The following is a 12129-nucleotide window of genomic DNA, read 5'->3' on the forward strand; positions in this document are numbered from 1 at the left end:
TGTCTCCAGTGTTATCACTCCTAGCACTATGGGTCAGTGAGGGAAGTCGTGTCTTGCAGTGGGGCCGGCCCTATGGTCTTCTCTGTGCTTTGGCTGCTCTCAGCAGGAATTTAGTCCTCAGGGCTTGGTGGGCCAGGATCTGTTCCACTCTCTCTTTCTCTCCCTTCATTTACTCTCGTGTGCTCTGATCAGACATGTCCCTGAGCTGTAGCTTCAGTGCTGTCCTCTAAAGTGAATTCTTCTGCGGGGAAGAAGGGGAGGCTGTGCATAGTAGGGATTGGGGCCAGGCCCTCAGATATTTCTATCAGCTGGGCTTTTTCCCTGGAGATCTTATACCTTTAAAAAAATTTTAAGTAGGCATTTCCTTTTATTTATTTATTATTATTTTAAAGACATTTTATTGGTGGCTCTTAACAGCTCTAATAACAATCTCTACATCAATTTTATCAAGTGTAGTTGTACATAGATTGCCATCATTGTTTTCTAAACATTTACTTTCTATTTGAGTCCTTGGTATCAGCCCCCACCCCCACCCCTTTCCCTGTAGCAACTACAATAAATCTTTAGTGCCTTCCAAGCAACTAGTGAAAGAGTTGGCAACTAGTAGCAAGTCTTCAACATAATGAAGAAGAGACAGGTCAGGATGAGCAGAAGCAAAAGGCTTTCAGACTTGGCCGAGGGCTCCCTGACCAACGTGGAAGAATTTTTGAATCTGGGGAGGTCGAGTCCAGGTTAGCTGGTATGAAACGCTGGTTGTGGGGTCAGTCCATTCAAAAGCAAAAAAGGCGGGTTGGCTGCTGCCAATAGAGAAAAATGCATCTTTCAGGTCCAAAACTGTGAATAATACAGGAGACTCACTGAAACTCACTACATGTGAGCAGGGTGTGCAGATAGAGTTTCTACTGTTTTATTGACTTCTTGTAGGTCCTGAACAGGGTGATAGTCATTAGTCCCAGGTTTTTGGACAGGAAGAAAAGGACTTGCAGGGCACCAGGATACTTGCTTACAGTAAATGGGTGACATGTTTTTGGATTCCTTGCCTGGCACTTAGGCTGATTTGGTATTGTTTAGAACAGAGATTCTACCACATCAAGCCATTGGTCAGTGGAACCGGTCTGGATGTCCTGGGTCTCCAGTGATCACAGTTCAGACCTGAGTGACTGTGGAAGGGTTAAAAGTTCCCTCTGTGGGCCTCCATCCTTGAAGGTGGGTCACTCAAACTTGCAGATGGTATGTAGTTGTCCAGAGGAGGGCTTGACCCCATAATCAGTAGTAAAAGCCTTGGAGAAATTCTTAATGAGATAATTAAGGTGAGGTGGTGGCCTGAAAGAGGCAATACCCATTACTGGAGTAAAGGAAAGAAGCACAAGCCATAAAATTGAGTTCTCCTGATGGGAAGTGAAAAAGAATTTTCTAGGAGGGGACCTGGAAGGAGAGGAATTCACTACCTGACCAAAAAGGGGAACCTAGGTACTTGTGGTAGTTACATAATCTGTTGTCAATTTGAGACTTCAGAGTGAAGGGGTGGAGTTTAGACTGTCCATTGGGTCACAGCTTGATGACTTCATTTGGAGGCACTAAGGAGATAAATAGCTCACTGGAGATGGGACACACGCTCACTCCCTGCAAGACGTTACTGACAGTGAGCCTAATGGCACTAAACTGATGCAGACAGAGCCACATGGAGACCCCTGCCAGTGCTGAGATGCTTGTACCAGCCCTGGATCTACAAGACTTTTCTACCCACTGGCTTGTGATCTTCCTGCATTTGGTATTATTACATGGCTACATGAATCTAAAGAGGAATTTATGGACTAGCATTGGACATATGGGCTAATATTTCACTGTGGACTTGCTCTGGACTGGGCTGGGACGTTTTCTTAATGTACAATTGCTCTTTATATAAAGCTCTTTCTCCTTTTTAATCATTTTATTGGGGGTTCATACAGCTCTCCCTCTCTCTTTTTTACAGCCTTTTCTCATTTTAATTTTACATGCCTTTCTATCTGCTTGTGTACAGCATCAGGGTTTAGAATCGTGTTTCTCAAAGTGGGCAATACTGCCCCCTGGGTGGGTGAGGGCATGTGGGATTATGGGCTACAATACCAAAAGATTTTAATTATCAGTGGGCACTTAGTAATTTTTATCCTGAAAATAGAACAGTAGGTCAAAGAAGTTTGGGAACCTAAGGTCTAAAACTGGAATCAATTTCTTTATGATGTCAGAAAAGTACTCCAAGGATCCTACTTCACTACCACCACTGTTGATTCTTCAGAGGGCAGAGGATTAGCATCTGTGGCTTTAAATGCCAGCATTTAAAATGAAAGCTAGGTAGAAACCTAATTCAAGTCCAGATGCACAGTAACAATACACAGTGTTATTTAAAATAAGAATGGAATGAGCAGTAGAAAGCGTGTTATTTTCCCCCTTTAGAAAAGAGGGAGCAGGCATGGGACTGTAATTGCTTTACTTGAGGAAGAACCAAATAGGAGAAAAAGAAATCTTCACTAGTTAAGGAATAGTCAACTCAAGTGCTTGACACAATGGATGGATGGATGGGTTGTGATAAGAGCTGTACAAGCCCCCAGTAAGCAAGCCAACTCCATGGCAGCATTCCAGAAACCATCCCGTCACCAGAGTCAGCTGTACATGTTACCTGCAAAAGGGCTCATCTTACTTAAAATGTAGAAGGACCGCTGCTGTCCTGCCAACCACCCCCAGTTCCTACAGAGGTCCTTCCACAATACAGGTGAGGTCCCAAGTTTGATCTTGAAATCAATCTATTTTGGAAGAAATAAATCACTTAGGACAAATCAATATGCCTCAAGTTGCCATCTATGTATCTCATTAGCATCAATTTAAGTGACTTGTATTTGTCTCTGCTTAATAAGCCTTAATTTTGCTCAAGATAGTGATAAATCTTCCATACATTACCGTTTTACCCAACCAATTCAAAGAAACAAAACCAAAGTGATTAGTAATGCAAATTTGTAGGCATTGACACACTGAGGTTGCAGGGTGAGGGTGGTCTTTGTAGCACCCCAGCTTTCTTGATGAGACGGTTGGATGTACACTGGTTTGTATTATTGTGACATCAATAAATGCTCTAGCTTGCTTTTCCTTCAGCAAGGGTTTTATTTGTCAAACAGCATTATTCTTGACCCCCAAATCTGGCTCACAATGTACTAATGATATCCATCATCTTAGGGTTACTCTGGTATTTTGACATATTTGCTGGGTTCTTGGCCACATCCTGGAATGCCTCCAGACATTCTGGATCCTGCATGGTAGCAAGAACCTCTGGATCCCTAAGAGTCTCATGAACTCAGGCATTCCTGCCAGCCAGCCATACCTGCTCCCATTCCAGGCACTCCTCCAGGAAAATTACTAGGCATCCCCCAAGGTAAGCCACCTGGAAAGGAGCCATGTTGAACTCCTGGTGGTCCTCTAGCTTCCTCTTTCCTCTGGGCTCCTTCATGTTCTTCCCGAGCTTTCTTAACTCTTTCTATTCCTTCTATGATCTCTTAGTCTTCACGTTTTTGCTCATACTTTCTCCGATGTTCTGTAATTTTCTGGGCCCTCAGCTGGACTTCTTTCAGCATTCCACTAGTGTCTTCATCATAGTCCAGTTCATAAGCAAGGGCAAGGTCCTGTGCAGCCTCTTCCCAATGGCCCAAAGTCTGTGTGCTTTCCCTTTCCACTTGTAAGGCTGAGCTGAATCGTGACTAATTTCAATGGCTCTGTCACAGTCTCGGATGGCAGCATTTGGCTTCTGTAATTTGACAAAGACACTGGCTCTCTTGGCATAAAGAATGACCAGACACGGATTCAGTTTGATAGCATCAGTGATTAGATCAATAGCTTTCTGTAGTTCACCATCACTTAGGGCATCAATGGCAGTCACTTTATTGTCATTTGCTTGATCCATCATCTCTTATCTCTACACCTTCATCTCCCATTTCCTGAGGGGCATCTGCATCTGGTTCAATCACACCTGCATTGTCAATCTCTAGGTCACTCTCCTCACTCGACGGTTCATCTGTCTTTATGGTTTCCTCCATCTTCCTATTATCTGTTTTTTTCTCCCTTGCTATTTTCTTCTGATTTGGCTTTATGAGTAGAAAGTGGTAATTACCACCCATGCTTTCCAGGAAGTGCATTTCCTCCGTGTGCAGAACGCTTGGGTCCTGCTTACACATTTTCACGAAGGCCCACAGCTCGCTCACTTTGCGGAAGTCCATGGTCGGCAGGCGGAGGGATGCAGAGGGCGCGGCTCAGGAGGCTGTGGCCTGATTCCAGGTCCGGCAGCTGGATCCCATATAACTCTTATCACAATCCATCCATCCATCCATCCATCCATCCATCCATCCATCCATCCATCCATCCATTGTGTCAAGCTCATTTGTATATTTGTTGCATCATCATTTTCAAAACATTTTCTCTCTACTTGGTATCAGCTCTTTACTTTTCCCCTCCCTTCACCACCCTCCCACCCTCATGAACCTTTGATAATTTATAAATTATTTTTTTTTCTGTTTGAGTCCTTGATGTCAACTCCTCTTTATTCGGTCATTACAAAAAGTCATTTTATTGGGGACTCATACAACTCATCATAATCCATACATATATCCATTGTGTCAAGCATATTTGTACATGTTGCCATCATTATTTTTAAAACATTTCCTTTCTTCTTGAGCCCTTGGTATCAGTTTCTCATTTTCCCCCTCCCTCCCCCACCTCCTACCCTCATGAACCCTCGATAATTTATAAATTATTATTTTTTCATGTCTTACACTGACCAATGTCTCCCTTCACCCATTTTTCTGTTGTCCATCCGCCAGAGAGTGGGTTATGAGTAGATCATTGTAATCAGTTCTCCCTTTCTCCCCCAACTTTCCCCTTACCCTCCTGGTATTTCTACTCTCCAGAGGAGTTTATCTGTCCTGAATTCCCTGCCTTTCCAGCTTTTATCTGTACCCATGTATATTCTCTGGTTTAACTGGATTTGTAAGGTAGAATTGGGATCAGCATGGTGGGGAGGGGGGCTGGGAGGAAGCATTAAGGACCTAGAGGAAAGGTGTATGTTTCGTCGTTGCTGCACTGCATCCTGACTGGCTCGTCTCCTCCCCGTGACCCTTCTGTAAGGGGATGTCCAGTTGCCTACAGCTGGGCTTTGGGTCTCCACTCTGCACTCCCCCTCATTCACATTGGTATGATACCTGATCCCATCAACACCTCATGATCACACAAGCTGGTGTGTTCTTCCATGTGGACTTTGTTGCTTCTCAGCTAGATGGCCACTTGTTTGTCTTCAAGCCTTTAAGACCCCAGACACTATCTCTTTTGATAGCCGGGCACCATCAGATTTCTTCACCACATATGCTATGCACCCATTTGGTCTTCAGCGATCGTGTCAGGAAGGTGAGCATCATGGAATACCAGATTATTAGAACAAAGTGTTCTTGTGTTTAGGAAGTACTTGAGTAGAGGCCCACTGTCGGTCTGCTACCTTGATACTTAACATATAAATATATGCACATAGATCTATTTCCCTATCATTATATATAAATATTTTACATATGTACATGCCTGTATTTAGACCTCTATAAATGTCCTTTGCCTCCTAGTTATTTCCTCTATTCTCTTTTACTTTCCTCTTGTCCCATTATCATGTTTGGCCTTCATTCGGGTTTCAGTAATTCCTCTTGGTTACATTTCCCTTGATGAAGCCCTACCAGGCATCCTATGCCCTCCTCCCCATCGATTTTAGATCACTTGTTGTTCCTTTGTCCCTGGGTTTGTTAACACCCACTATTTCCCCACCTCCCCCTCTCCCATGTCCCCCAGGAACTATCAGTCCCGTTGTTTCCTCCTCTGGATTGTTTATCTCATCTATCTAGATAGACATGCAGAGGCAATAATAAGTACAAAAACAAGGCTGTATATAAAGCTCTTTCTTATACACTTATAAGTGTCTATGAATTTGTTTCTCTAGCCTACCCAGACTAACACAGTAGTGCTTCAAAAATTTTGACAAGGGGACCAGGAAAGACCTAAATCTAGCATGGGAGATGGGCATCAGTACGGGGGGAGGAGTGTGTGCAATGAAAGGAAACTTGGAGCTGAAGAAAGTGGGCTGTCAGCTTTTACTTTTGAGCTGAGCATTTTGCCAAAGCATTTCTTTGAGACAAAAAGGGGAACTAGCGAGAAAACTATCTCTGCAGCACTCGGAAGAAGCTGCTGCATTTGTATGTCGATCAGACAGGAGTTAGTAGCATGGAGGAGCAAAAGGAGACAGAAAATAGAAAAGTCTACTTCATCAGCAGGGAATTCAGAGAAGGTTCCTTGCAAGAAATGCTCCCAGAGTAGAGAAGAGAAGGTCGCTAGCCCAGTGGTTCTCCACCCCCCTAACGCCGCGACCCTTTAATGCAGCTCCTCAGGTTGCGGTGACCCCAACCATAACATTATTTTCCTTGTTACGTCATAACTGTAATCTTACTACTGTTGTGAAACGTAATGTAAATATCTCATATGCAGGATGTATTTTCATGGTTACAAATTGAACATAATTAGACATAATTAAAGTATAGTGATTAATCACGAAAAAATATGTAATCATATATTGTGAAATATTTATGTTTTCCAATGGTCTTAGGCGACTCCTGTGAAAGGGTCGTTTGACCCCCAAAGGGGTCATGACCCACAGGTTGAGAACCGTTGCTCTAGCGACTTGCGATGGGAGTATGGGTACCAATGATGGTCACAGGAGAGAAGAGAGAGGAACGACACTAAACCTTTGCAGTGACAGTGATGTAGACCGAGAGACACTGGATCATGAGGAAGAAGACAACAATGAGTACTTAACAGAGGCCTAACAGGAGTTTTCGGGCAAGAGGCCAATTATTAGGGGCTGCAGCTATAAGATCAATCGGTAAGCAACAAATTAAGGGTCCATATCAAATGCTATGGAAGAGGAGGCAGCTGGCCCAGAGTCCTAACCTGGGGAAATCCCTCCCCGAACGGCACTTGACACAGGAGGGGAGCCCCCCCACCCAAAAGGAGACCAAACCGGTGGCTACCTCCCCATGACCCTCACGGTACTTCAGGGGCGTATTGACCCAGGTGTGATCGATCATATAAACCCTGATCCAGGTCCACTTCCAGAAGAACCAGAGTCATCGTTACGCTGTCCTGCGTCACCACAGAAAGGTGGAGCCCCACTCAGACTCTGGAGTCAACGCCCTGGAGCCGCACAGGCTGTTCACAGAGCCTGCCTCCAGCTACATGGCTGCAAACACGCACTGCCCTCACCGGTCACACCAAGTTTAAACCGTTTCCTCCCAGCGAGTCAGCCAGGAGAGCTTTCAGGTGACGTCTTACCTCTATGAATCACCATCAGGTTTTTTCTTTAGAAATTCTTTCCCCTCCAGACCTGAGGGCCCATTGAACTTATCTGGAAGGCTTATAGGTCAGGTGATGACTTATCCAAGGTCGCCCGAGGTCAGAGGATGTAACCTGGGGCCTGGAACCTCTTCAGGGCGTGCCTCCCCTAGGCAGCCCTTCTTCTCAGGTGGGCTCAGGAGAGGTGACTCACCTTTGCATGGGGAAATCACGCTTGCCTGGACAAGATCAATTAACCCATATGTAACTTAAAATTTTTTTTTAACCCACATGCAACTTAAAGTTGGTAAGCCTTTATTAGCTGGCGGTCAGGGGGCGGCTAGAGCCTAATTCTCCTGAACTCATGAGTGCTTAAAGTGGGAGGTTTTTCATACTCTGAAATAAACAAGGCATAGGTGGTCGGAGGCATCACACTGCATGGAGAAAAAGGGGAACTTGGATACAAAGGCATAAGGGACAAGTGACAACTAAATATATGGGAAAAGGGAAGTTGGAGTAGGGGTTAGACACATCATCAGCAATTTCAAAATAAATGGCTATACTCAGGCCAATTCCTACAATATGGTTACACTGGGGTTAAGTGTGGTGGGTAACTACAGCAGCACCCGATAGTGGAAAACTACAACAGATTCATGTTCACATGAGTAAAGTGATCTCTCAAGCAGAATTCATAATTGCTCCTGATAAGACTCAAACAACCAGCTCTTAAACAAACGTAGCAACAGCAGTGGACCAGACCACGGTTAGGCACAGAAACTTGAGATTCGAAAGGATTTCCTAAAAATGTTGAATGATTTTCACGTTATTAGGGGACATCAATTATGTATAGCCTTTGTTAGGCATTCCCACATGTGAGCTACAAAGTCTGTTTAACATGTTAAAAGGGGGTCCCCAACTGAATAGCCCTAGGGAGTTCAATCCCCCCCTTCCTAGCATTACCTTTTGTGGAAGAATGTGTCCAGCCAGGGTCAGATTTATGACCTTGACCCACTTAAAAGCATGCACCTGGTCATCTTTCACACGCCTATAACCCCCACTGCTACATTAGCATGCGTGTCTGCATGTGGGCCATCCAGGCCCCAAAGTCATTCGGCCTTACAAATAGCCCTGCAGATTGCTAGATTGCTAGGGGCCGCCACTACTGTCTGTCTATAACTGAATAGGGATGGTCCATCAACTATAATTGCACCTTATACCCTGGCTCAGATAAAAACTCTTGGAATTTTCTGCAGATATGCAAATTGCGCTGGCTGATTTTTCTAGGAAATTAGATTGTCATTAACCTCTAGGGAAACTCTGGGTGTTCCTAAAACCAACCCCCATGGATAATTAACAAAATCTCATCCCCTGAGCCACTCAAGGGAGCCCCTCCTTAGTTTACAGATGGTTTTAGCAAGAGGCTGGGACCCGACTTACTGGGTCAGGCAGGTTTTCAAACTTGTGAGACCTCTGCTCAGAAAACAGAAAGAGTTACCCTCATTCTCCTGCTCAAAAATGCGAAGCTGCCCATCAGTATAATCCTGACTCTGCATGTTAACAGTCCCGGCCCAGGGTAAGATGGCACCTGACCAACTCACGCAGCTCCCTCCCATGCTTCTCGCCCACAGGCTTTTTCCATCCCCACACCTTCCCACGAGTGCTCAAAGCCATGTCACCCCGGCCTCATTCAACTCTGCCAATCAGCGGGCTACCTGGTGCTCTCCCACCCCTCGCCACCAGCCTGCACCCCCCGAGTGTCTGTCTGTCCGCGTCTCCTGTGCATCAGCTCTACTCTCACCGTGCTGTAGTGCGGCGGACGTCGCTGCCCAATGAAGCTTGACCCGTGTTTTGGCCCAAGTTTTCTACTCTTTGTTGCTGAAACCTAGTAGGGTGCAGTGCTGGGACCTCAACACCCTTTCCCAGCCTCCATCCATGGACCTGAGGAAACGGGTATCCACTGCATCCACACACCCACTAATTCTGGCTGAGTGTCTATTGGGGTTCACTTCCTTGAGTCCACTGCCCTCTGTCTAAAGCCTTTCAGAAACGCCCCCGTCTCAAAAGCCTGGTGCTGGTTGGTGGACTCTCTGCTCCTAGGGCTCAGGTGGCACTCAGCGTGAGGATACCCCCCTGATCTGCTTTCTTCTCTCTCCGTCCTCCACAGGCCCGCAGTATGATGGACTGAATGGAGACGCCTCTTGTGGCGCCTTTCTCCTCGGGGAGCTCAAATATCACTCACCCTCCCTCCATGGGAAGGACCCAATATAGACCATTCCGAAATTTGCCTTTGGGGTGCCTCTTCACTAACCTTAAACATCTGCGTCTGGACCCAGTCATTAAGCCTAAATGATGAATTGTTTGTGGCAATCATATTTGGCCTCAATTCAAACTAGACAATGACTCAAAATGACCAGAAATCAGCTCTTTGGATTTTAACATCCTCTGGGACCTTGATAATGATGGTCGGCATAACAGAAAGTACCTAGAAGTTCCCTATGTCCAAGCCTTTTACCTCCTTCGCTCCCACCCCTCTCTGTGCTAAAACTGCCCCACCTCCCAACTCCTGTGGGCTCAGCAGAAGTCCCCTCTTCCAGATATGGACTCTTCCTTCGATCTAATAATGATTCCTGCCCACACCTGAGCCAGCCTCTCCACCCCGCCCCCTCCATCTCCTCAAGTTTCTCCTCCCCTCCTTTTACAATCTTCTTCAAGTCTCCTCCTTGGCCCCTCTCCTCCTTCCACCCCCTCAGACTTGTCACTTCCCCCTTCCACCTCCTCCGACCCACCAGGTTCTGACCTCAACTTTCTGATTTGCTATCTTCTCCATTGTCCACCCCTCCTTCTTTGTCACCATCTTTGCTCCTCCTGCCTCTCTCTTCTATGCTATCTCCCCATCTCCCTTCTGCTGCCATTTTTAGCACCTCACACCTCAGCCCTTCTCTGCTCAAAAGCCTCTTCTTTTTACCTGAAAATTCCACCTTTAGACCCTGCCCCACTTCTCCCGCTCTGTGAGGTGTCCGGCTGAGGGACTCGTTAGAGTGCATATCCCTGTTTCTCTTTCTGACCTGGCCATTCTCAAAAACCCTCTAAAAAAAAAATCCTTCTCCTCTGACCCCGGACACTTATATTAACGAGTTCAGATGTCTCCTTCAGCCTTACAATATTACCAGGGATGACATTTATATTATTCTACAACTACTCTATCCCCCAGAGATAGGGCGAGAGTCTGGGTAGCGGCCCAGAAGAGAGGCAATGAGTTCATGGCCAGGATGAGAAGAAACCGGATGTCACTGATGCAGCTCCCTGACGAGATGGGAACTAGCATCACCTCGGACATGGGGACCTCACTCTACAAGATGGCATGGCTATGCACTTCAGCGAGGGTTTACAAGACAGCAAATAAAGCAGTCAACCAGGACAAGATTAGAGAAATCCCTCAGACCCAATAGAAAATCCTGCCCAATTTTTATCCCGCCTCGGAGGTTTTACATCGTTTCAACCAGGGTTGATCGCTCAACATCAGCTGGCAGCACTTTAGTTCATTCACACTGTCTCACAGTCAGCTCCTGACATGTAAAAAAAGCTTTAAGAACTTGAAGACGGTCCTCAAATGTCACTCTAATACCTACTCAATGTGGCCTTTCAAATCTCTAACAATAGAAAGGAATAAGAAAAGTTCAAGTAGAAAGCGACAGAGCTAAGTATTAGAGCTGGCTAACGCCCTGCAGAGTAATGAGTGGATACAAACCTGTAACAATGGGCCGCAAACGGTAAGCCACCTGGACCCTGCTTCGAATGTTCCCAAACGGGACCTTGGGCATGAGAACGCCCCAGTTCTCGTCACCCCCTGCAAACACAGATCTCCCATCAGGAGCCCAGGGTAGTGATCGCCTCAGGTAAGCCTTTTTCTTCCTTTTGGACGTGGGCACCACTGATTCAACACAACCGGAACATTCGTGACGGAGTTCCTTAGCCCCCACCCCTATTGTAAGAGTCTCCGGTACAGTTTCACAACCCCACGTTACACAGTCCCTCTTACGTAGGCTTTATAATGTGCAATCCTCCCACCAGTTTCTAGTCACCCCACAATGCCCTGGTCCACTATTGGGTAGAGACAGCCTTACTAAATTCAAAACAGTGGTAACTTCATTTACTGGGAGCTTCCCGGGCTCCAGACTTGTTGCTTCTCTTACAAGCTGCACCAGACACAAGGGGGAACATGTGGGAAACTGAGGACATGGAACAAAGTGTACAGGGCCTGCTCCCATTCGTGGCCACAGGGCACGGCCCACAAGTTGTGAGGCACACCTCCACAGTCCAGCATATGGGGGAGGGGCTACATGCACAGATTCCAGGATGGATGTCTCCCCACATCACATCTACCTCCCATAAACACTAAGGTAAAGCTGTTTCCTATAGGCTCCCGGCTCCTCGCCCACACGGTTAAAAGATGCCTATCCCCAAGAGCATCACACCACTTGCCCCTTTTACTTGAGGGGTTTGCATCTCATGTCTCTTGTATACTTGGTATTTCCTGTGAGGTATTCCTCCTAATGGGCTTGGGATATTCAAGATGAACACATTATTCATTTGAATGTGTGTGGATAACAGGCTTGTAGGCCTCAGTACTATAAAACTTGATTGTTGGATAAACTCTGGACTCTTCTGCCCCTCATCCACTGAGAGGGCAGTTGAGTCCCCTGTGCACTGTTGACTGTTTTATTTTGCACAATTGTGCTGGTCATTCCT

At 46.1% G+C, this 12129-nt stretch overlaps 1 pseudogene; it reads right to left on the minus strand.

Annotated features, from left to right (window-relative positions):
• Positions 1 to 3151: 3151 nt before the first annotated feature.
• On the minus strand, positions 3152 to 4241 carry LOC142461006 (hsc70-interacting protein pseudogene; annotated as a pseudogene).
• Between the last annotated feature and the right edge of the window lie 7888 nt (positions 4242 to 12129).

Source organism: Tenrec ecaudatus, chromosome 11 (genome assembly GCF_050624435.1).
Source record: "Tenrec ecaudatus isolate mTenEca1 chromosome 11, mTenEca1.hap1, whole genome shotgun sequence".
In the NCBI taxonomy this organism is placed as follows: domain Eukaryota; kingdom Metazoa; phylum Chordata; class Mammalia; order Afrosoricida; family Tenrecidae; genus Tenrec; species Tenrec ecaudatus.